Raw genomic sequence first — 23,198 nt, forward strand, 5'->3', positions numbered from 1 at the left:
ACCTCACAACACCGCTCCCTGATGGGCTCGAACCACCAAACTTTCGGTTAAAAGCCGCACGCGCTAACCCACGCGCCACGGAAGCCAAAAAATAAAATGGTCGTCAGGTATTGTGGAAAAGTTACGACTTTTTACGCTACATCTGGGACCTCACAACACCGCTCCTGGGTGGGCTTTAGCCACCAACCTTTCGGTTAACAGCCGAACGCGCTATCCATCGCGCCACGGAAGCCAAAAAATTAAATGGTCATCAGGTATTTTGGAAAAATAATGACTTTTTACGCTACGTCTGAGACCCCACAACACCGCTCGCGGGTGGGCTCGAACCACGAACCTTTCGGTTAACAGCTGAACGCGCTAACCATTGCGCCACGGAAGCTCTGAAATTAAATGTTTGTCAGGTATTGTTTAAAAACTCTGACTTATTACGTTACATCTTAGACCCCACAACACCAATCCCGGGTGGGCTCGAACCACCAACCTTTCGGTTAAAAGCTGAACGCGCTAACCATTGCGCCACGGAAGCCAAAAAATTAAATGATCGTCAGTTATTGTGGAACAGTTATGACTTTTTACGCTACATCTGGGACCCCACAACACCACTCCTGGGTGGGCTCGAACCACCAACCTTTCGGTTAAAAGCTGAACGCGCTAACCATTGCGCCACGGAAGCTCTGAAATTAATTGTTCGTCAGGTATTGTGGAAAAGTTATGACTTTTTACGCTACATCTGAGACGCCACAACACCGCTTTCGGGTGGGCTCGAACCACCAGCCTTTCGGTTAACAGCTGAACGCGCTAACCATTGCGCCACGGAAGCCAAAAAATTAAATGATCGTCAGTTATTGTGGAACAGTTATGACTTTTTACGTTACATCTTAGACCCCACAACACCAATCCCGGGTGGGCTCGAACCACCAACCTTTCGGTTAAAAGCTGAACGCGCTAACCATTGCGCCACGGAAGCTCAGAAATTAAATGATCGTCAGGTATTGTGGAACAGTTATGACTTTTTACGCTACATCTGGGACCCTACAACACCACCCCTGGGTGGGCTCGAACCACCAACCTTTCGGTTAAAAGCTGAACGCGCTAACCATTGCGCCACGGAAGCTCTGAAATTAATTGTTCGACAGGTATTGTCGAAAAGTTATGACTTTTTACGCTACATCTGAGACGCCACAACACCGCTTTCGGGTGGGCTCGAACCACCAACCTTTCGGTTAACAGCCGAACGCGCTAACCATCGCGCCACGGAAGCCAAAAAATTAAATGATCGTCAGGTATTGTGGAAAAGTTATGACTTTTTACGCTACATCTGGGACACCACAACACCGCTCCCGGGTGGGCTCGAACCACAAACCTTTCAGTTAACAGCTGAACGCGCTAACCATTGCGCCACAGAAGCTCTGAAATTAAATGTTTGTCAGGTACTGTTTTAAAAACTCTGACTTTTTACGTTACATCTGAACCTCACAACACCGCTCCCGGATGGGCTCGAACCACCAAACTTTCGGTTAAAAGCCGAGCGCGCTAACCATCGCGCCACGGAAGCCTAAAAATTAAATGGTCGTCAGGCATTGTTGAAAAACTCTGACTTTTTACGATACATCTGAGACCTCACAACACCGCTCCCTGATGGGCTCGAACCACCAAACTTTCGGTTAAAAGCCGCACGCGCTAACCCACGCGCCACGGAAGCCAAAAAATAAAATGGTCGTCAGGTATTGTGGAAAAGTTACGACTTTTTACGCTACATCTGGGACCTCACAACACCGCTCCTGGGTGGGCTTTAGCCACCAACCTTTCGGTTAACAGCCGAACGCGCTATCCATCGCGCCACGGAAGCCAAAAAATTAAATGGTCATCAGGTATTTTGGAAAAATAATGACTTTTTACGCTACGTCTGAGACCCCACAACACCGCTCGCGGGTGGGCTCGAACCACGAACCTTTCGGTTAACAGCTGAACGCGCTAACCATTGCGCCACGGAAGCTCTGAAATTAAATGTTTGTCAGGTATTGTTTAAAAACTCTGACTTATTACGTTACATCTTAGACCCCACAACACCAATCCCGGGTGGGCTCGAACCACCAACCTTTCGGTTAAAAGCTGAACGCGCTAACCATTGCGCCACGGAAGCCAAAAAATTAAATGATCGTCAGTTATTGTGGAACAGTTATGACTTTTTACGCTACATCTGGGACCCCACAACACCACTCCTGGGTGGGCTCGAACCACCAACCTTTCGGTTAAAAGCTGAACGCGCTAACCATTGCGCCACGGAAGCTCTGAAATTAATTGTTCGTCAGGTATTGTGGAAAAGTTATGACTTTTTACGCTACATCTGAGACGCCACAACACCGCTTTCGGGTGGGCTCGAACCACCAACCTTTCGGTTAAGAGCCGAACGCGCTAACCATCGCGCCACGGAAGCCAAAAAATTAAATGGTCATCAGGTATTTAGGAAAAATAATGACTTTTTACGCTACGTCTGAGACCCCACAACACCGCTCGTGGGTGGGCTCGAACCACCAAACTTTCGGTTAAAAGCCGAACGCGCTAACCATTGAGCCACGGAAGCTCTGAAATTAAACGGTCGTCAGGTATTGCGGAAAAACTCTGACTTTTACGTTACATTTGAGATCTCACAACACCGCTCCCGGATGGGCTCGAACCACCAAACTTTCGGTTAAAAGCCGAACGCGCTGACCATCGCACCACGGAAGCCTAAAAATTAAATGGTCGTCAGGTATTGTGGAAAAACTGTGACTTTTTACGTTACATCTGAGATCTCACAACACCGCGCCCGGATGGGCTCGAACCACCAACCTTTCGGTTAACAGCCGAACGCGCTAACCACTGCGCCACGGAAGCTCAGAAATTTAATGATCGTCAGGTATTGTGGAAAAGTTATGACTTTTTACGCTACATCTGAGACCCCACAACACCGCTCCCGGGTGGGCTCGAACCTCCAACCTTTCGGTTAACAGCTGAACGCGCAAACCATTGCGCCACGGAAGCCAAAAAATTAAATGATCGTCAGGTATTGTGGAAAAGTTATGACTTTTACGCTACATCTGGGACACCACAACACCTCTCCCGAATGGGCTCGAACCACCAACCTTTCGATTAACAGCTGAACGCGCTAACCATTGCGCCACGGAAGCCCAAAAACTAAATGCTCGTCAGGTATTGTGTAAAAACCTTGACTTTTTACGTCACATCTGAGACCTCACAACACCGCTCCCGGATGGGCTCGAACCACCAACCTATTGGTTAACAGCCGAACGCGCTATCCATTGCGCCACGGAAGCCCAAAAATTAAATGGTCGTCAAGTATTGTGGAAAACTTTGGCTTTCTACGTTACACTTGAGATCCCACAACACCGCTCCCGGGTGGGCTCGAACCACCAAACTATTGGTTAACAGCCGAACGAGCTAACCATTGAGCCACGGAAGCTCAGAAATTAAATGGTTGTCACGTATTGTGGAAAAGTTTTGACTTTTTACGCTACATCTGAGACCCCATAACACCTCTCCCGGGTGGGCTCGAACCACCAACCTTTCGATTAACAGCTGAACGCGCTAACCATTGCACAACAGAAGCCCAAAAATTAAATGGTCGTCAGGTATTGTGGAAAAACTGACATTTTACGTTACATCTGAGACCTCACAACACCGCTCCCGGATGGGCTCGAACCACCAACCTATTGGTTAACAGCCGAACGCGCTAACCATTGAGCCACGGAAGCTCAGAAATTAAATGGTTGTCAGGTATTGTTGAAAAGTTACGACTTTTCACGCTACATCTGAGACCCCACAAACCTCTCTCGTTTGGGCTCGAACCACCAACCTTTCGGTTAAGAGCTTAACGCGCTGACCATTGAGCCACTGAAGCCCAAAAATTAAATTTTCGTCAGGTATTAAGGAAAAACTTTGACTTTTTACTTCACATCTGAGACCTCACAACACCGCTCCCGGATGGGCTCGAACCACCAACCTTTCGGTTAACACCCGAACGCGCTAACCATTGCGCCACGGACGCCCCAAAATTAAATGGTCGTCAAGAATTGTGGAAAAACTTTGGCTATTTACGTTTCATTTGAGATCCCAAAACACCGCTCCCGGGTGGGCTCGAACCACAAACCTATTGGCTAACAGCCGAACGCGCTAACCATTGAGGCACGGAAGTTCAGAAAATAAATGGTTATCACGTATTATGGAAAAAGTTTGACTTTTCACGCTACATCTGAGACCTCACAACACCGCTCCTGGATGGGCTCGAACCACCAACCTTTCGATTAACAGCTGAACGCGCTAATCATTGCGCCACGGAAGCCCAAAAATTAAATGCTCGTCAGGTATTGTGGAAAAACTCTGACATTTTACGTTACATCTGAGATCCCACAACACCGCTCCCGGGTGGGCTCGAACCACCAACCTTTCGATTAACAGCTGAACGCGCCACGGAAGCCCAAAAATTAAATGGTCGTCAGGTATTGTGGAAAAACTGACATTTTACGTTACATCTGAGACCTCACAACACCGCTGCCGGGTGGGCTCGAACCACCAACCTATTTGTTAACAGCCGAACGAGCTAACAATTGAGCCACGGAAGCTCAGAAATTAAATGGTTGTCACGTATTGTGGAAAAGTTTTGACTTTTTACGTTACATCTGAGACCCTACAACACCTCTCCCGGGTGGGCTCGAACCACCAACCTTTCGGTTAACAGCCGAACGCTCTAACCATTGCGCCACGGAAGCCCAAAAAGTTAAATGGTCGTCAGGTATTGTGGAAAAACTTTGGCTTTCTACGTTACATTTGAGATCCCGCAACACCGCTCCCGGGTGGGCTCGAACCACCAACCTATTGGTTAACAGCGGAACGCGCTAACTATTGAGCCACGGATGCTCAGAAATTAAATGATCGTCAGGAATTGTGGAAAACCTCTGACTTTTTACGTTACATCTGAGACCTCTCAACACCGCTCCTGGGTGGGCTTTAGCCACCAACCTTTCGGTTAACAGACGAACGCGCTAACCATCGCGCCAAGGAAGCCAAAAAATTAAATGGTCATCAGGTATTTTGGAAAAATAATGACTTTTTACGTTACATCTGAGACCCCACAACACCAATCCCGGGTGGGCTCGAACCACCAACCTTTCGGTTAAAAGCTGAACGCGCTAACCATTGCGCCACGGAAGCTCAGAAATTAAATGATCGTCAGGTATTGTGGAAAAGTTATAACTTTTTACGCTACATCTGAGACCCCACAACACCGCTCCCGGGTGGGCTCGAACCACCAACCTTTCGGTTAACAGCTGAACGCGCTAACCATTGCGCCACGGAAGCCAAAAAATTAAATGGTCGTCAGGTATTGTGGAACAATTATGACTTTTTACGCTACATCTGGGACCCCACAACACCACTCCTGGGTGGGCTCGAACCATCAACCTTTCGGTTAAAAGCCGAACGCGCTAACCATCGCGCCACGGAAGCCTAAATATTAAATGGTCGTCAGGTATTGTTGAAAAACTCTGACTTTTTACGTTACATCTGAGACCTGAACAACCGCTCCCGGATGGGCTCGAACCACCAAACTTTCGGTTAAAAGCCGCACGCGCTAACCATTGAGCAACGGAAGCTCTGAAATTAAATGTTCGTCAGGTATTGTGGTTAAATTTTGAATTTTTACGTATCATCTGAGACCTCACAACACCGCTCCCAGGTGTGCTCGAACCATCAACCTTTCGATTAACAGCCGAACGCGCTAACCATCGCGCAACGGAAGCCTAAAAATTAAATGGTCGTCAGGTATTATGGAAAAAGTCTGACTTTTTACGCTACATCTGAGCTTCCGTGGCTCAATGGTTAGCGCGTTCGGCTTTTAACCGAAAGTTTGGTGGTTCGAGCCCATCCGGGAGCGGTGTTGTGAGGTCTCAGATGTTACGTAAACAGTCAGAGTTTTCCACAATTCCTGAAGACCATTTAATTTTTAGGTTTCCATGGCGCGATGGTTAGCGCGTTCGGCTGTTAACCGAAAGGTTGGTGGCTAAAGCCCACCCAGGAGCGGTGTTGAGAGGTCTCAGATGTAACGTAAAAAGTCAGAGTTTTTCCACAATTCCTGACGACCATTTAATTTTTAGGCTTCCGTGGCGCGATGGTCATTGCGTTCGGCTTTTAACCGAAAGTATGGTGGTTCGAGCCCACCCGGGAGCGGTGTTGTGGGGTCTCAGATGTAGCGTAAAAGTCATAACTTTTCCACAATGCCTGACGATCATTTAATTTCTGAGCTTCCGTAGCGCAATGGTTAGCGCGTTCAGCTTTTAACCGAAAGGTTGGTGGTTCGAGCCCACCCTGGAGCGGTGTTGTGGGGTCTCAGATGTAGCGTAAAAAGTCAGAGTTCTTAAACAATACCTGACAAACATTTAAGTTCAGAACTTCCGTGGCGCAATGGTTAGCGCGTTCGGCTTTTAACCGAAAGTTTTCTGGTTCGAGCCCATCCGGGAGCGGTGTTGTGAGGTCTCAGATGTAACGTAAAAGTCAGAGTTTTTCCGCAATACCTGACGACCATTGAATTTCAGAGCTTCCGTGGCGCAATGGTTAGCGCGTTCGGCTGTGAACCGAAAGGTTGGTGGTTCGAGCCCACCCGGGAGCGGTGTTGTGGGGTCTCAGATGTAGCGTAAAAAGGCATAGCTTTTCCACAATACCTGACGACCATTGAATTTCAGAGCTTCCGTGGCGCAATGGTTAGCGCGTTCGGCTGTTAACCGAAAGTTTGGTGGTTCGAGCCCACCCGGGAGCGGTGTTGTGGGGTCTCAGATGTAGCGTAAAAAGTCATAACTTTTCCACAATACCTGACGATCATTTAATTTTTTGGCTTTTGTGGCGCAATGGTTAGCGCGTTCAGCTGTTAACCGAAAGGTTGGTGGTTCGAGCCCACCCGGGAGCGGTGTTGTGGGGTCTCAGATGTAGCGTAAAAAGTCAGAACTTTTCCACAATGCCTGACGATCATTTAATTTCTGAGCTTCCGTAGCGCAATGGTTAGCGCGTTCAGCTTTTAACCGAAAGGTTGGTGGTTCGAGCCCAACCTGGAGCGGTGTTGTGGGGTCTCAGATGTAGCGTAAAAAGTCAGAGTTCTTAAACAATACCTGACAAACATTTAAGTTCAGAACTTCCGTGGCGCAATGGTTAGCGCGTTCAGCTGTTAACCGAAAGGTTGGTGGTTCGAGCCCACCCGCGAGCGGTGTTGTGGTGTCTCAGACGTAGCGTAAAAAGTCATTATTTTTCCAAAATACCTGATGACCATTTTATTTTTTGGCTTCCTTGGCGCGATGGTTAGCGCGTTCGGCTTTTAACCGAAAGTTTTCTGGTTCGAGCCCATCCGGGAGCGGTGTTGTGAGGTCTCAGATGTAACGTAAAAGTCAGAGTTTTTCCGCAATACCTGACGACCATTGAATTTCAGAGCTTCCGTGGCGCAATGGTTAGCGCGTTCGGCTGTGAACCGAAAGGTTGGTGGTTCGAGCCCACCCGGGAGCGGTGTTGTGGGGTCTCAGATGTAGCGTAAAAAGGCATAGCTTTTCCACAATACCTGACGATCATTTAATTTCTGAGCTTCCGTTGCGCAATGGTTAGCGCGTTCAGCTTTTAACCGAAAGGTTGGTGGTTCGAGCCCACCCGGGAGCGGTGTTGTGGGGTCTCAGATGTAACGTAAAAAGTCAGAGTTTTTAAATAATACCTGACAAACATTTAATTTCAGAACTTCCGTGGCGCAATGGTTAGCGCGTTCAGCTGTTAACTGAAAGGTTGGTGGTTCGAGCCCACCCGCGAGCGGTGTTGTGGGGTCTCAGATGTAGCGTAAAAAGTCATAACTTTTCCACAATACCTGACGATCATTTAATTTTTTGGCTTTTGTGGCGCAATGGTTAGCGCGTTCAGCTGTTAACCGAAAGGTTGGTGGTTCGAGCCCACCCGGGAGCGGTGTTGTGGGGTCTCAGATGTAGCGTAAAAAGTCAGAACTTTTCCACAATGCCTGACGATCATTTAATTTCTGAGCTTCCGTAGCGCAATGGTTAGCGCGTTCAGCTTTTAACCGAAAGGTTGGTGGTTCGAGCCCAACCTGGAGCGGTGTTGTGGGGTCTCAGATGTAGCGTAAAAAGTCAGAGTTCTTAAACAATACCTGACAAACATTTAAGTTCAGAACTTCCGTGGCGCAATGGTTAGCGCGTTCAGCTGTTAACCGAAAGGTTGGTGGTTCGAGCCCACCCGCGAGCGGTGTTGTGGTGTCTCAGACGTAGCGTAAAAAGTCATTATTTTTCCAAAATACCTGATGACCATTTTATTTTTTGGCTTCCTTGGCGCGATGGTTAGCGCGTTCGGCTTTTAACCGAAAGTTTTCTGGTTCGAGCCCATCCGGGAGCGGTGTTGTGAGGTCTCAGATGTAACGTAAAAGTCAGAGTTTTTCCGCAATACCTGACGACCATTGAATTTCAGAGCTTCCGTGGCGCAATGGTTAGCGCGTTCGGCTGTGAACCGAAAGGTTGGTGGTTCGAGCCCACCCGGGAGCGGTGTTGTGGGGTCTCAGATGTAGCGTAAAAAGGCATAGCTTTTCCACAATACCTGACGATCATTTAATTTCTGAGCTTCCGTTGCGCAATGGTTAGCGCGTTCAGCTTTTAACCGAAAGGTTGGTGGTTCGAGCCCACCCGGGAGCGGTGTTGTGGGGTCTCAGATGTAACGTAAAAAGTCAGAGTTTTTAAATAATACCTGACAAACATTTAATTTCAGAACTTCCGTGGCGCAATGGTTAGCGCGTTCAGCTGTTAACTGAAAGGTTGGTGGTTCGAGCCCACCCGCGAGCGGTGTTGTGGGGTCTCAGACGTAGCGTAAAAAGTCATTATTTTCCCAAAATACCTGATGACCATTTAATTTTTTGGCTTCCGTGGCGCGATTGTTATCGCGTTCGGCTGTTAACCGAAAGGTTGGTGGCTAAAGCCCACCCAGAAGCGGTGTTGAGAGGTCTCAGATGTAACGTAAAAAGTCAGAGTTTTTCCACAATTCCTGACGACCATTTAATTTTTAGGCTTCCGTTGCGCGATGGTCATTGCGTTCGGCTTTTAACCGAAAGTTTGGTGGTTCGAGCCCATCCGGGAGCGGTGTTGTGAGGTCTCAGATGTAACGTAAAAGTCAGAGTTTTTCCGCAATACCTGACGAACATTGAATTTCTGAGCTTCCGTAGCGCAATGGTTAGCGCGTTCGGCTGTTAACTGAAAGGTTGGTGGTTCGAGCCCACCCGGGAGCGGTGTTGTGGGGTCTCAGATGTAGCGTAAAAAGTCATAACTTTTCTACAATACCTGACGATCATTTAATTTCTGAGCTTCCGTGGCGCAATGGTTAGCGCGTTCAGCTTTTAACCGAAAGGTTGGTTGTTCGAGCCCACCCGGGAGCGGTGTTGTGGGGTCTCAGATGTAGCGTAAAAAGTCATAACTTTTCCACAATACCTGACGATCATTTAATTTTTTGGCTTTTGTGGCGCAATGGTTAGCGCGTTCAGCTGTTAACCGAAAGGTTGGTGGTTCGAGCCCACCCGGGAGCGGTGTTGTGGGGTCTCAGATGTAGCGTAAAAAGTCATAACTTTTCCACAATGCCTGACGATCATTTAATTTCTGAGCTTCCGTAGCGCAATGGTTAGCGCGTTCAGCTTTTAACCGAAAGTTTTCTGGTTCGAGCCCATCCGGGAGCGGTGTTGTGAGGTCTCAGATGTAACGTAAAAGTCAGAGTTTTTCCGCAATACCTGACGACCATTGAATTTCAGAGCTTCCGTGGCGCAATGGTTAGCGCGTTCGGCTGTGAACCGAAAGGTTGGTGGTTCGAGCCCACCCGCGAGCGGTGTTGTGGTGTCTCAGACGTAGCGTAAAAAGTCATTATTTTTCCAAAATACCTGATGACCATTTTATTTTTTGGCTTCCTTGGCGCGATGGTTAGCGCGTTCGGCTTTTAACCGAAAGTTTTCTGGTTCGAGCCCATCCGGGAGCGGTGTTGTGAGGTCTCAGATGTAACGTAAAAGTCAGAGTTTTTCCGCAATACCTGACGACCATTGAATTTCAGAGCTTCCGTGGCGCAATGGTTAGCGCGTTCGGTTGTGAACCGAAAGGTTGGTGGTTCGAGCCCACCCGGGAGCGGTGTTGTGGGGTCTCAGATGTAGCGTAAAAAGGCATAGCTTTTCCACAATACCTGACGATCATTTAATTTCTGAGCTTCCGTTGCGCAATGGTTAGCGCGTTCAGCTTTTAACCGAAAGGTTGGTGGTTCGAGCCCACCCGGGAGCGGTGTTGTGGGGTCTCAGATGTAACGTAAAAATCAGAGTTTTTAAATAATACCTGACAAACATTTAATTTCAGAACTTCCGTGGCGCAATGGTTAGCGCGTTCAGCTGTTAACTGAAAGGTTGGTGGTTCGAGCCCACCCGCGAGCGGTGTTGTGGGGTCTCAGACGTAGCGTAAAAAGTCATTATTTTTCCACAATTCCTGACGACCATTTAATTTTTAGGCTTCCGTTGCGCGATGGTCATTGCGTTCGGCTTTTAACCGAAAGTTTGGTGGTTCGAGCCCATCCGGGAGCGGTGTTGTGAGGTCTCAGATGTAACGTAAAAGTCAGAGTTTTTCCGCAATACCTGACGAACATTGAATTTCTGAGCTTCCGTAGCGCAATGGTTAGCGCGTTCGGCTGTTAACTGAAAGGTTGGTGGTTCGAGCCCACCCGGGAGCGGTGTTGTGGGGTCTCAGATGTAGCGTAAAAAGTCATAACTTTTCTACAATACCTGACGATCATTTAATTTCTGAGCTTCCGTGGCGCAATGGTTAGCGCGTTCAGCTTTTAACCGAAAGGTTGGTTGTTCGAGCCCACCCGGGAGCGGTGTTGTGGGGTCTCAGATGTAACGTAAAAAGTCATTATTTTTCCAAAATACCTGATGACCTTTTTATTTTTTGGCTTCCTTGGCGCGATGGTTAGCGCGTTCGGCTTTTAACCGAAAGTTTAGTGGTTCGAGCCCATCCGGGAGCGGTGTTGTGAGGTCTCAGATGTAACGTAAAAGTCAGAGTTTTTCCGCAATACCTGACGACCATTGAATTTCAGATCTTCCGTGGCGCAATGGTTAGCGCGTTCGGCTGTTAACCGAAAGGTTGGTGGTTCGAGCCCACCCGGGAGCGGTGTTGTGGGGTCTCAGATGTAGCGTAAAAAGGCATAGCTTTTCCACAATACCTGACGATCATTTAATTTTTTGGCTTCCGTGGCGCAATGGTTAGCGCTTCTAGCTGTTAACCGAAAGGTTGGTGGTTCGAGACCACCCGGGAGCGGTGTTGTGGGGTCTCAGATGTAGCGTAAAAAGTCATAGCTTTTCCACAATACCTGACGATCATTTAATTTCTGAGCTTCCGTGGCGCAATGGTTAGCGCGTTCAGCTTTTAACCGAAAGATTGGTGGTTCGAGCCCACCCGGGAGCGGTGTTGTGGGGTCTCAGATGTAACGTAAAAAGTCAGAGTTTTTAAATAATACCTGACAAACATTTAATTTCAGAACTTCCGTGGCGCAATGGTTAGCGCGTTCAGCTGTTAACTGAAAGGTTGGTGGTTCGAGCTCACCCGCGAGCGGTGTTGTGGGGTCTCAGACGTAGCGTAAAAAGTCATTATTTTTCCAAAATACCTGATGACCATTTAATTTTTTGGCTTCCGTGGCGCGATGGTTAGCGCGTTCGGCTTTTAACCGAAAGTTTGGTGGTTCGAGCCCATCCGGGAGCGGTGTTGTGAGGTCTCAGATGTAACGTAAAAGTCAGAGTTTTTCCGCAATACCTGACGACCATTGAATTTCAGATCTTCCGTGGCGCAATGGTTAGCGCGTTCGGCTGTTACCCGAAAGGTTGGTGGTTCGAGCCCACCCGGGAGCGGTGTTGTGGGGTCTCAGATGTAGCGTAAAAAGGCATAGCTTTTCCACAATACCTGACGATCATTTAATTTTTTGGCTTCCGTGGCGCAATGGTTAGCGCGTCTAGCTGTTAACCGAAAGGTTGGTGGTTCGAGACCACCCGGGAGCGGTGTTGTGGGGTCTCAGATGTAGCGTAAAAAGTCATAACTTTTCCACAATACCTGACGATCATTTAATTTCTGAGCTTCCGTGGCGCAATGGTTAGCGCGTTCAGCTTTTAACCGAAAGATTGGTGGTTCGAGCCCACCCGGGAGCGGTGTTGTGGGGTCTCAGATGTAACGTAAAAAGTCCGAGTTTTTAAATAATACCTGACAAACATTTAATTTCAGAACTTCCGTGGCGCAATGGTTAGCGCGTTCAGCTGTTAACTGAAAGGTTGGTGGTTCGAGCTCACCCGCGAGCGGTGTTGTGGGGTCTCAGACGTAGCGTAAAAAGTCATTATTTTTCCAAAATACCTGATGACCATTTAATTTTTTGGCTTCCGTGGCGCGATGGTTAGCGCGTTCGGCTGTTAACCGAAAGGTTGGTGGCTAAAGCCCACCCAGGAGCGGTGTTGAGAGGTCTCAGATGTAACGTAAAAAGTCAGAGTTTTTCCACAATTCCTGACGACCATTTAATTTTTAGGCTTCCGTGGCGCGATGGTCATTGCGTTCGGCTTTTAACCGAAAGTTTGGTGGTTCGAGCCCATCCGGGAGCGGTGTTGTGAGGTCTCAGATGTAACGTAAAAGTCAGAGTTTTTCCGCAATACCTGACGAACATTGAATTTCTGAGCTTCCGTAGCGCAATGGTTAGCGCGTTCGGCTGTTAACTGAAAGGTTTGTGGTTCGAGCCCACCCGGGAGCGGTGTTGTGGGGTCTCAGATGTAGCGTAAAAAGTCATAACTTTTCTACAATACCTGACGATCATTTAATGTCTGAGCTTCCGTGGCGCAATGGTTAGCGCGTTCAGCTTTTAACCGAAAGGTTGGTTGTTCGAGCCCACCCGGGAGCGGTGTTGTGGGGTCTCAGATGTAACGTAAAAAGTCATTATTTTTCCAAAATACCTGATGACCATTTTATTTTTTGGCTTCCTTGGCGCGATGGTTAGCACGTTCGGCTTTTAACCGAAAGTTTGGTGGTTCGAGCCCATCCGGGAGCGGTGTTGTGAGGTCTCAGATGTAACGTAAAAGTCAGAGTTTTTCCGCAATACCTTACGACCATTGAATTTCAGATCTTCCGTGGCGCAATTGGTTAGCGCGTTCGGCTGTTAACCGAAAGGTTGGTGGTTCGAGCCCACCCGGGAGCGGTGTTGTGGGGTCTCAGATGTAGTGTAAAAAGTCATAACTTTTCTACAATACCTGACGATCATTTAATTTCTGAGCTTCCGTGGCGCAATGGTTAGCGCGTTCAGCTTTTAACCGAAAGGTTGGTTGTTCGAGCCCACCCGGGAGCGGTGTTGTGGGGTCTCAGATGTAACGTAAAAAGTCATTATTTTTCCAAAATACCTGATGACCATTTTATTTTTTGGCTTCCTTGGCGCGATGGTTAGCGCGTTCGGCTTTTAACCGAAAGTTTGGTGGTTCGAGCCCATCCGGGAGCGGTGTTGTGAGGTCTCAGATGTAACGTAAAAGTCAGAGTTTTTCCGCAATACCTGACGACCATTGAATTTCAGATCTTCCGTGGCGCAATGGTTAGCGCGTTCAGCTGTTAACCGAAAGGTTGGTGGTTCGAGACCACCCGGGAGCGGTGTTGTGGGGTCTCAGATGTAGCGTAAAAAGGCATAGCTTTTCCACAATACCTGACGATCATTTAATTTTTTGGCTTCCGTGGCGCAATGGTTAGCGCGTTTAGCTGTTAACCGAAAGGTTGGTGGTTCGAGACCACCCGGGAGCGGTGTTGTGGGGTCTCAGATGTAGCGTAAAAAGTCATTATTTTTCCAAAATACCTGATGACCATTTAATTTTTTGGCTTCCTTGGCGCAATGGTTAGCGCGTTCGGCTGTTAACCGAAAGGTTGGTGGCTAAAGCCCACCCAGGAGCGGTGTTGAGAGGTCTCAGATGTAACGTAAAAAGTCAGAGTTTTTCCGCAATACCTGACGACCATTGAATTTCAGAGCTTCCGTGGCGCAATGGTTAGCGCGTTCGGTTGTTCACCGAAAGGTTGGTGATTCGAGCCCACCCGGGAGCGGTGTTGTGGGGTCTCAGATGTAGCGAAAAAGTCATAACTTTTCCACAATACCTGACGATCATTTAATTTTTTGGGTTCCGTGGCGCAGTGGTTAGCGCGTTCAGCTGTTAACCGAAAGGTTGGTGGTTCGGGCCCACCCGGGAGCGGTGTTGTGGGGTCTCAGATGTAGCGTAAAAAGTCATAACTTTTCCACAATACCTGACGATCATTTAATTTCTGAGCTTCCGTGGCGCAATGGTTAGCGCGTTCAGCTTTTAACCGAAAGGTTGGTTGTTCGAGCCCACCCGGGAGCGGTGTTGTGGGGTCTCAGATGTAGCGTAAAAAGTCATTATTTTTCCAAAATACCTGATGACCATTTAATTTTTTGGCTTCCTTGGCGCAATGGTTAGCGCGTTCGGCTGTTAACCGAAAGGTTGGTGGCTAAAGCCCACCCAGGAGCGGTGTTGAGAGGTCTCAGATGTAACGTAAAAAGTCAGAGTTTTTCCGCAATACCTGACGACCATTGAATTTCAGAGCTTCCGTGGCGCAATGGTTAGCGCGTTCGGTTGTTCACCGAAAGGTTGGTGGTTCGAGCCCACCCGGGAGCGGTGTTGTGGGGTCTCAGATGTAGCGAAAAAGTCATAACTTTTCCACAATACCTGACGATCATTTAATTTTTTGGGTTCCGTGGCGCAGTGGTTAGCGCGTTCAGCTGTTAACCGAAAGGTTGGTGGTTCGGGCCCACCCGGGAGCGGTGTTGTGGGGTCTCAGATGTAGCGTAAAAAGTCATAACTTTTCCACAATACCTGACGATCATTTAATTTCTGAGCTTCCGTGGCGCAATGGTTAGCGCGTTCAGCTTTTAACCGAAAGGTTGGTGGTTCGAGCCCACCCGGGAGCGGTGTTGTGGGGTCTCAGATGTAACGTAAAAAGTCAGAGTTTTTAAATAATACCTGACAAACATTTCATTTCAGAACTTCCGTGGCGCAATGGTTAGCGCGTTCAGCTGTTAACTGAGAGGTTGGTGGTTCGAGCCCACCCGCGAGCGGTGTTGTGGGGTCTCAGACGTAGCGTAAAAAGTCATTATTTTTCCAAAATACCTGATGACCATTTAATTTTTTGGCTTCCGTGGCGCGATGGTTATCGCGTTCGGCTGTTAACCGAAAGGTTGGTGGCTAAAGCCCACCCAGGAGCGTTGTTGAGAGGTCTCAGATGTAACGTAAAAAGTCAGAGTTTTTCCACAATTCCTGACGACCATTTAATTTTTAGGCTTCCGTGGCGCGATGGTCATTGCGTTCGGCTTTTAACCGAAAGTTTGGTGGTTCGAGCCCATCCGGGAGCGGTGTTGTGAGGTCTCAGATGTAACGTAAAAGTCAGAGTTTTTCCGCAATACCTGACGAACATTGAATTTCAGAGCTTCCGTGGCGCAATGGTTAGCGCGTTCGGTTGTTCACCGAAAGGTTGGTGGTTCGAGCCCACCCGGGAGCGGTGTTGTGGGGTCTCAGATGTAGCGCAAAAAGTCATAACTTTTCCACAATACCTGACGATCATTTAATTTTTTGGGTTCCGTGGCGCAGTGGTTAGCGCGTTCAGCTGTTAACCGAAAGGTTGGTGGTTCGGGCCCACCCGGGAGCGGTGTTGTGGGGTCTCAGATGTAGCGTAAAAAGTCATAACTTTTCCACAATACCTGACGATCATTTAATTTCTGAGCTTCCGTGGCGCAATGGTTAGCGCGTTCAGCTTTTAACCGAAAGGTTGGTGGTTCGAGCCCACCCGGGAGCGGTGTTGTGGGGTCTCAGATGTAACGTAAAAAGTCAGAGTTTTTAAATAATACCTGACAAACATTTAATTTCAGAACTTCCGTGGCGCAATGGTTAGCGCGTTCAGCTGTTAACTGAGAGGTTGGTGGTTCGAGCCCACCCGCGAGCGGTGTTGTGGGGTCTCAGACGTAGCGTAAAAAGTCATTATTTTTCCAAAATACCTGATGACCATTTAATTTTTTGGCTTCCGTGGCGCGATGGTTATCGCGTTCGGCTGTTAACCGAAAGGTTGGTGGCTAAAGCCCACCCAGGAGCGTTGTTGAGAGGTCTCAGATGTAACGTAAAAAGTCAGAGTTTTTCCACAATTCCTGACGACCATTTAATTTTTAGGCTTCCGTGGCGCGATGGTCATTGCGTTCGGCTTTTAACCGAAAGTTTGGTGGTTCGAGCCCATCCGGGAGCGGTGTTGTGAGGTCTCAGATGTAACGTAAAAGTCAGAGTTTTTCCGCAATACCTGACGAACATTGAATTTCAGAGCTTCCGTGGCGCAATGGTTAGCGCGTTCGGCTGTTAACCGAAAGGTTGGTGGTTCGAGCCCACCCGGGAGCGGTGTTGTGGGGTCTCAGATGTAGCGTAAAAAGTCATAACTTTTCTACAATACCTGACGATCATTTAATTTCTGAGCTTCCGTGGCGCAATGGTTAGCGCGTTCAGCTTTTAACCGAAAGGTTGGTTGTTCGAGCCCACCCGGGAGCGGTGTTGTGGAATCTCAGATGTAACGTAAAAAGTCATTATTTTTCCAAAATACCTGATGACCATTTTATTTTTTGGCTTCCTTGGCGCGATGGTTAGCGCGTTCGGCTGTTAACCGAAAGGTTGGTGGCTAAAGCCCACCCAGGAGTGGTGTTGAGAGGTCTCAGATGTAACGTAAAAAGTCAGAGTTTTTCCGCAATACCTGACGACAATTGAATTTCAGAGCTTCCGTGGCGCAATGGTTAGCGCGTTCGGCTGTTAACCGAAAGGTTGGTGGTTCGAGCCCACCCGGGAGCGGTAATGTGGGGTCTCAGATGTAGCGCAAAAAGTCATAAATTTTCCACAATACCTGACGATCATTTAATTTTTTGGCTTCCGTGGCGCGATGGTTAGCGCGTTTGGCTGTTAACCGAAAGGCTGGTGGTTCGAGCCCACCCGAAAGCGGTGTTGTGGCGTCTCAGATGTAGCGTAAAAAGTCATAACTTTTCCACAATACCTGACGAACAATTAATTTCAGAGCCTCCGTGGCGCAATGGTTAGCGCGTTCAGCTTTTAACCGAAAGGTTGGTGGTTGTGGAAAAACCTTGACTTTTTTACGTCACATCTGGGACCTCACAACACCGCTCCCGGATGGGCTCGAACCACCAACCTTTCGATTAACAGCTGAACGCGCTAATTATTGCGCCTCGGAAGCCCAAAAATTAAATGTTCGTCATGTATTGTGGAAAAACTCTGACATTTTACGTTACATCTGAGACGTTTCAACACCGCTCCTGGGAGGGCTCAAACCACCAGTCTTTTGAATAGCAGCTGAAAGCGCTAACCATTGCGCCACGGAAGCCCAAAATTTAAATGGTCGTCAGGTATTGTGGAAAAAACCTTGACTTTTTACGTCACATCTGAGACGTCCCAACACCGCTCCCGGATGGGCTCGAACCACCAAACTATAGGTTAACAGCCGAACGCGCTAACCATTGAGCCACGGAAGCTCAGAAATTAGATGGCTGTTAGGTATTGTGGATGAGTTATGACTTTTTACGTTACATCTGAGACCCTACAACACCTCTCCCGGGTGGGCTCGAACCACCAACCTTTCGGTTAACAGCCGAGCGCGCTAACCATCGCGCCATGGAAGCCTAAAAATTAAATGGTCTTCAGGAATTGTGGTAAACTCAGACTGTTTACGTAACATCTGAGGCCTCACAACACCGCTCCCGGATGGGTTTGAACCACCAAACTTTCGGTTAAAAGCCGAACGCAATGACCATTGTGCCACGGAAGCTCTGAAATTAAACGGTCGTCAGGTATTGCGGAAAAACTTTGAATTTTACGTTACATCTGAGACCTCACAACACCGCTCCCGGATGGGCTCGAACCACCAAACTTTCGGTTAAAAGCCGAACGCAATGACCATTGTGCCACGGAAGCTCTGAAATTAAACGGTCGTCAGGTATTGCGGAAAAACTCTGAATTTTACGTTACATCTGAGACCTCACAACACCGCTCCCGGATGGGCTCGAACCACCAACCTTTCGATTAACAGCTGAACGCGCTAATCATTGCGCCACGGAAGCCCAAAAATTAAATGCTCGTCAGGTATTGTGGAAAAACCTTGACTTTTTACGTCACATCTGAGACGTCAAAACACCGCTCCCGGATGGGCTCGAACCACCAACCTATTGGTTAACAGCCGAACGCGCTAACCATTGAGCCACGGAAGCTCAGAAATTAGATGGCTGTTAGGTATTGTGGATGAGTTATGACTTTTTACGTTACATCTGAGACCCTACAACACCTCTCCCGGGTGGGCTCGAACCACTAACCTTTCGATTAACAGCTGAACGCGCTAATTATTGCGCCACGGAAGCCCAAAAATTAAATGCTCGTCAGGTATTGTGGAAAAACCTTGACTTTTTACGTCACATCTGGGACCTCACAACACCGCTCCCGGATGGGCTCGAACCACCAACATTTCGATTAACAGCTGAACGCGCTAATTATTGCGCCTCGGAAGCCCAAAAATTAAATGGTCGTCGGGTATTGTGGAAAAGTTATGACTTTTTACGTTAAATCTGAGACCCTACAACACCTCTCTCGTTTGGGCTCGAACCACCAACCTTTCGGTTAACAGCTGAACGCGCTGACCATTGCGCCACGGAAGCTCATAAATTAAATGGTTGTCACGTATTGTGGAAAAGTTTTGACTTTTTACGCTACATCTGAGACCCCACAACACCTCTTCCGGGTGGGCTCGAACAGCCAACCTTTCGATTAACAGCTGAACGCGCTAACCTTTGCGCCACGGAAGCCCAAAAATTAAATGTTCGTCAGGTATTGTGGAACAACTCTGACATTTTACGTTACAGCTGAGACGTGACAAAACCGCTCCCGGATGGGCTCGAACCACCAACCTATTGGTCACCTCCGAACGCGCTAACCATTAAGCCACGGAAGCTCAGAAATTTAATGGTTGTCGGGTATTGTGGAAAAGTTTTGACTTTTTACGCTACATCTGAGACCCCATAACACCTCTCCCGGGTGGGCTCGAACCACCAACCTTTCGATTAACAGCTGAACGCGCTAACCATTGCGCCACGGAAGCCCAAAAATTATATGGTCGTCAGGTATTGTGGAAAAACTGACATTTTACGTTACATCTGAGACCTCACAACACCGCTCCCGGATGGGCTCGAACCACCAACCTATTGGATAACAGCCGAACGCGCTAACCATTGAGCCACGGAAGCTCAGAAATTAAATGGTTGTCAGGTATTGTTGAAAAGTTACGACTTTTCACGCTACATCTGAGACCCCACAAACCTCTCTCTTTTGGGCTCGAACCACCAACCTTTCGGTTAACAGCTGAACGCGCTGACCATTGAGCCACTGAAGCCCAAAAATTAAATTTTCGTCAGGTATTAAGGAAAAACTTTGACTTTTTACCTCTCCGTGTGACGTAGTCCAGGAGAGGTTCTGTAACGGCCGTGTCTGTCTGTGTGTCTGTGTGTCTGTCTGTCTGTCTGTGTGTCTGTCTGTCCGTTGTTACACCCACGTGACCGCGTTCGCAGTTTGCGTATCGGAGCAAACGTGTTCGCCATTTCCGAACTGCTTTCACAGTCACGGAAATGGCTCCTCTACTTGAGTTCTCACACCACCATCTTCTGGTCTTCGTCCATCCCACACGGACACCAGTCTGTTCTTACTGGCTTCTAATCACCACCATCTTCTGTTCTTTGTCAATCCCAACATTGACACCAGTCTGCACTTACACTGGCTTCTAACACCACCATCCACTGGTCTTCCGTCTATTCCACATAGACACCAATCTGTATCATTGGCTTCTACTCTATTATCATCGTTTGGTTTTAGGATATACGCGGCGATCAGCTAGGGTTACGAGAAACGTCTAGCCTCCCTAAGGAGGGATCGCCACCAAAGGTTTTCGCAATTGCGCTTTTTCCTTACTATTATAATGGAAACGAATCGTATATATACCCCAAATTTGAAAAAAGCGGGCAAGAGGGGTACCCTTCACTTTAAACGTCAATATTAGCAAAGTTTGAAAAGATAATAGGTATAACTTTATTTTAAACGATTTAACTATTATTAATGTTAATTATTGAAGATTAAAATAATTAAAAATAATTGTATTTATTTAAATATTAAAGATAAACCTCTCGTGCAAAGAGAGAGATTATCATTGCCTCCTATATCTACCAAGGCCCGTGCATGCGATATATTTCCTTCGTTGCCTCCTATATCTATCAAGGCCCGTGCATTGTGATATATTTCATTCATTGCCTCCTATATCTATCAAGGCCCGTGCATTGCGATATATTTTTCAAAACAACAACAAAAATGGGAAACCCCAACTCAGAAACATAATAACGTTTTTATTGGATACTTAAGTTTATATAATCTTCTTGACACGGAGAGGTAATATTTTGGTTTTCCCAACTTGTTACTTCACATCTGAGACCTCACAACACCGCTCCCGGATGGGCTCGAACCACCAACCTTTCGGTTAACACCCGAACACGCTAACCATTGCGCCACGGACGCCCAAAAATTAAATGGTCGTCAGGTATTGTGGAAAAACTTTGGCTATTTACGTTTCATTTGAGATCCCAAAACACCGCTCCCGGGTGGGCTCGAACCACAAACCTATGGGTTAACAGCCGAACGCGCTAACCATTGAACCACGGAAGCTCAGAAAATAAATGGTTATCACGTATTATGGAAAAAGTTTGACTTTTCACGCTACATCTGATACCTCACAACACCGCTCCCGGATGGGCTCGAACCACCAGCCTTTCTATTAACAGCTGAACGCGCTAATCATTGCGCCACGGAAGCCCAAAAATTAAATGCTCGACAGGTATTGTGGAAAAACTCTGACATTTTACGTTACATCTGAGACGTGACAACACCGCTCCCGGATGGGCTCGAACCACCAACCTTTGGTTAACAGCCGCACGCGCTAACCATTGAGCCACGGAAGCTCAGAAATTTAATGGTTTTCGGGTATTGTGGAAAAGTTTTGACTTTTTACGCTACTTCTGAGACCCCATAAAACCTCTCCCGGGTGGGCTCGAGCCACCAACCTTTCGATTAACAGCTGAACGCGCTAACCATTGCGCCACGGAAGCCCAAAAATTAAATGGTCGTCAGGTATTGTGGAAAACTTTGGCTTTCTACGTTACACTTGAGGTCCCACAACAGCGCTCCCGGGTGGGCTCGAACCACCAAACTATTGGTTAACAGCCGAACGAGCTAACCATTGAGCCACGGAAGCTCAGAAATTAAATGGTTGTCACGTATTGTGGAAAAGTTTTGACTTTTTACGCTACATCTGAGACCCCACAACACCTCTTCCGGGTGGGCTCGAACAGCCAACCTTTCGATTAACAGCTGAACGCGCTAACCTTTGCGCCACGGAAGCCCAAAAATTAAAGGTTCGTCAGGTATTGTGGAAAAACTCTGACATTTTACGTTACATCTGAGACGTGACGAAACCGCTCCCGAATGGGCTCGAACCACCAACCTTTCGATTAACAGCTGAACGCGCTAACCATTGCGCCACGGAAGCCCAAAAATTAAATGTTCGTCAAGTATTGTGGAAAAATTCTGACATTTTACGTTACATCTGAGACGTGACGAAACCGCTCCCGGATGGGTTCGAACCACCAACCTTTTGATTAACAGCTGAACGCGCTAACTATTGCGCCACGGAAGCCCAAAAATTAAATGTTCGTCAGGTATTGTGGAAAACTTTGGCTTTCTACGTTACACTTGAGATCCCACAACACCGCTCCCGGGTGGGCTCGAACCACCAAACTATTGGTTAACAGCCGAACGAGCTAAACATTGAGCCACGGAAGCTCAGAAATTAAATGGTTGTCACGTATTGTGGAAAAGTTTTGACTTTTTACGCTACATCTGAGACCCCACAACACCTCTTCCGGGTGGGCTCGAACAGCCAACCTTTTGATTAACAGCTGAACGCGCTAACCTTTGCGCCACGGAAGCCCAAAAATTAAATGTTCGTCAGGTATTGTGGAAAAACTCTGACATTTTACGTTACATCTGAGACGTGACAAAACCGCTCCCGGATGGGCTCGAACCACCAACCTATTGGTCACCAGCCGAACGCGCTAACCATTAAGCCACGGAAGCTCAGAAATTTAATGGTTGTCGGGTATTGTGGAAAAGTTTTGACTTTTTACGCTACATCTGAGACCCCATAACACCTCTCCCGGGTGGGCTCTAACCACCAACCTTTCGATTAACAGCTGAACGCGCTAACCATTGCGCCACGGAAGCCCAAAAATTATATGGTCGTCAGGTATTGTGGAAAAGTTACGACTTTTCACGCTAAATCTGAGACCCCACAAACCTCTCTCGTTTGGGCTCGAACCACCAACCTTTCGGTTAACAGCTGAACGCGCTGACCATTGAGCCACTGAAGCCCAAAAATTAAATTTTCGTCAGGTATTAAGGAAAAACTTTGACTTTTTACTTCACATCTGAGACCTCACAACACCGCTCCCGGATGGGCTCGAACCACCAACCTTTCGGTTAACACCCGAACACGCTAACCATTGCGCCACGGACGCCCAAAAATTAAATGGTCGTCAGGTATTGTGGAAAAACTTTGGCTATTTACGTTTCATTTGAGATCCCAAAACACCGCTCCCGGGTGGGCTCGAACCACAAACCTATGGGTTAACAGCCGAACGCGCTAACCATTGAACCACGGAAGCTCAGAAAATAAATGGTTATCACGTATTATGGAAAAAGTTTGACTTTTCACGCTACATCTGATACCTCACAACACCGCTCCCGGATGGGCTCGAACCACCAGCCTTTCTATTAACAGCTGAACGCGCTAATCATTGCGCCACGGAAGCCCAAAAATTAAATGCTCGACAGGTATTGTGGAAAAACTCTGACATTTTACGTTACATCTGAGACGTGACAACACCGCTCCCGGATGGGCTCGAACCACCAACCTTTTGGTTAACAGCCGCACGCGCTAACCATTGAGCCACGGAAG

The 23,198-nt window shown here is 47.7% G+C and overlaps 8 non-coding genes across 8 annotated transcripts; 7 read left to right on the plus strand and 1 right to left on the minus strand.

Annotated features, from left to right (window-relative positions):
- Window positions 1-2,364: 2,364 nt before the first annotated feature.
- Window positions 2,365-2,437, minus strand: TRNAK-CUU (transfer RNA lysine (anticodon CUU)). The gene has a single exon. It is a non-coding gene; the product is annotated as a tRNA-Lys (tRNA).
- A 4,154-nt stretch (window positions 2,438-6,591) lies between these two features.
- TRNAH-GUG (transfer RNA histidin (anticodon GUG)) lies at window positions 6,592-6,664 on the plus strand. The gene has a single exon. It is a non-coding gene; the product is annotated as a tRNA-His (tRNA).
- Window positions 6,665-7,472: 808 nt separating this feature from the next.
- TRNAH-GUG (transfer RNA histidin (anticodon GUG)) lies at window positions 7,473-7,545 on the plus strand. Its single transcript has one exon. It is a non-coding gene; the product is annotated as a tRNA-His (tRNA).
- Window positions 7,546-8,500: 955 nt separating this feature from the next.
- TRNAH-GUG (transfer RNA histidin (anticodon GUG)) lies at window positions 8,501-8,573 on the plus strand. The gene has a single exon. It is a non-coding gene; the product is annotated as a tRNA-His (tRNA).
- A 1,248-nt stretch (window positions 8,574-9,821) lies between these two features.
- Window positions 9,822-9,894, plus strand: TRNAH-GUG (transfer RNA histidin (anticodon GUG)). The gene has a single exon. It is a non-coding gene; the product is annotated as a tRNA-His (tRNA).
- A 220-nt stretch (window positions 9,895-10,114) lies between these two features.
- TRNAH-GUG (transfer RNA histidin (anticodon GUG)) lies at window positions 10,115-10,187 on the plus strand. Its single transcript has one exon. It is a non-coding gene; the product is annotated as a tRNA-His (tRNA).
- Window positions 10,188-14,957: 4,770 nt separating this feature from the next.
- Window positions 14,958-15,030, plus strand: TRNAK-UUU (transfer RNA lysine (anticodon UUU)). Its single transcript has one exon. It is a non-coding gene; the product is annotated as a tRNA-Lys (tRNA).
- An 808-nt stretch (window positions 15,031-15,838) lies between these two features.
- TRNAK-UUU (transfer RNA lysine (anticodon UUU)) lies at window positions 15,839-15,911 on the plus strand. The gene has a single exon. It is a non-coding gene; the product is annotated as a tRNA-Lys (tRNA).
- The last annotated feature ends 7,287 nt before the right edge of the window (window positions 15,912-23,198 follow it).

The sequence above is a fragment of the Phalangium opilio genome, unplaced genomic scaffold, assembly GCF_054372755.1.
Source record: "Phalangium opilio isolate 3A_F unplaced genomic scaffold, DU_Popi_V2 ptg000390l_1, whole genome shotgun sequence".
NCBI classification, from domain to species: Eukaryota; Metazoa; Arthropoda; class Arachnida; order Opiliones; family Phalangiidae; genus Phalangium; species Phalangium opilio.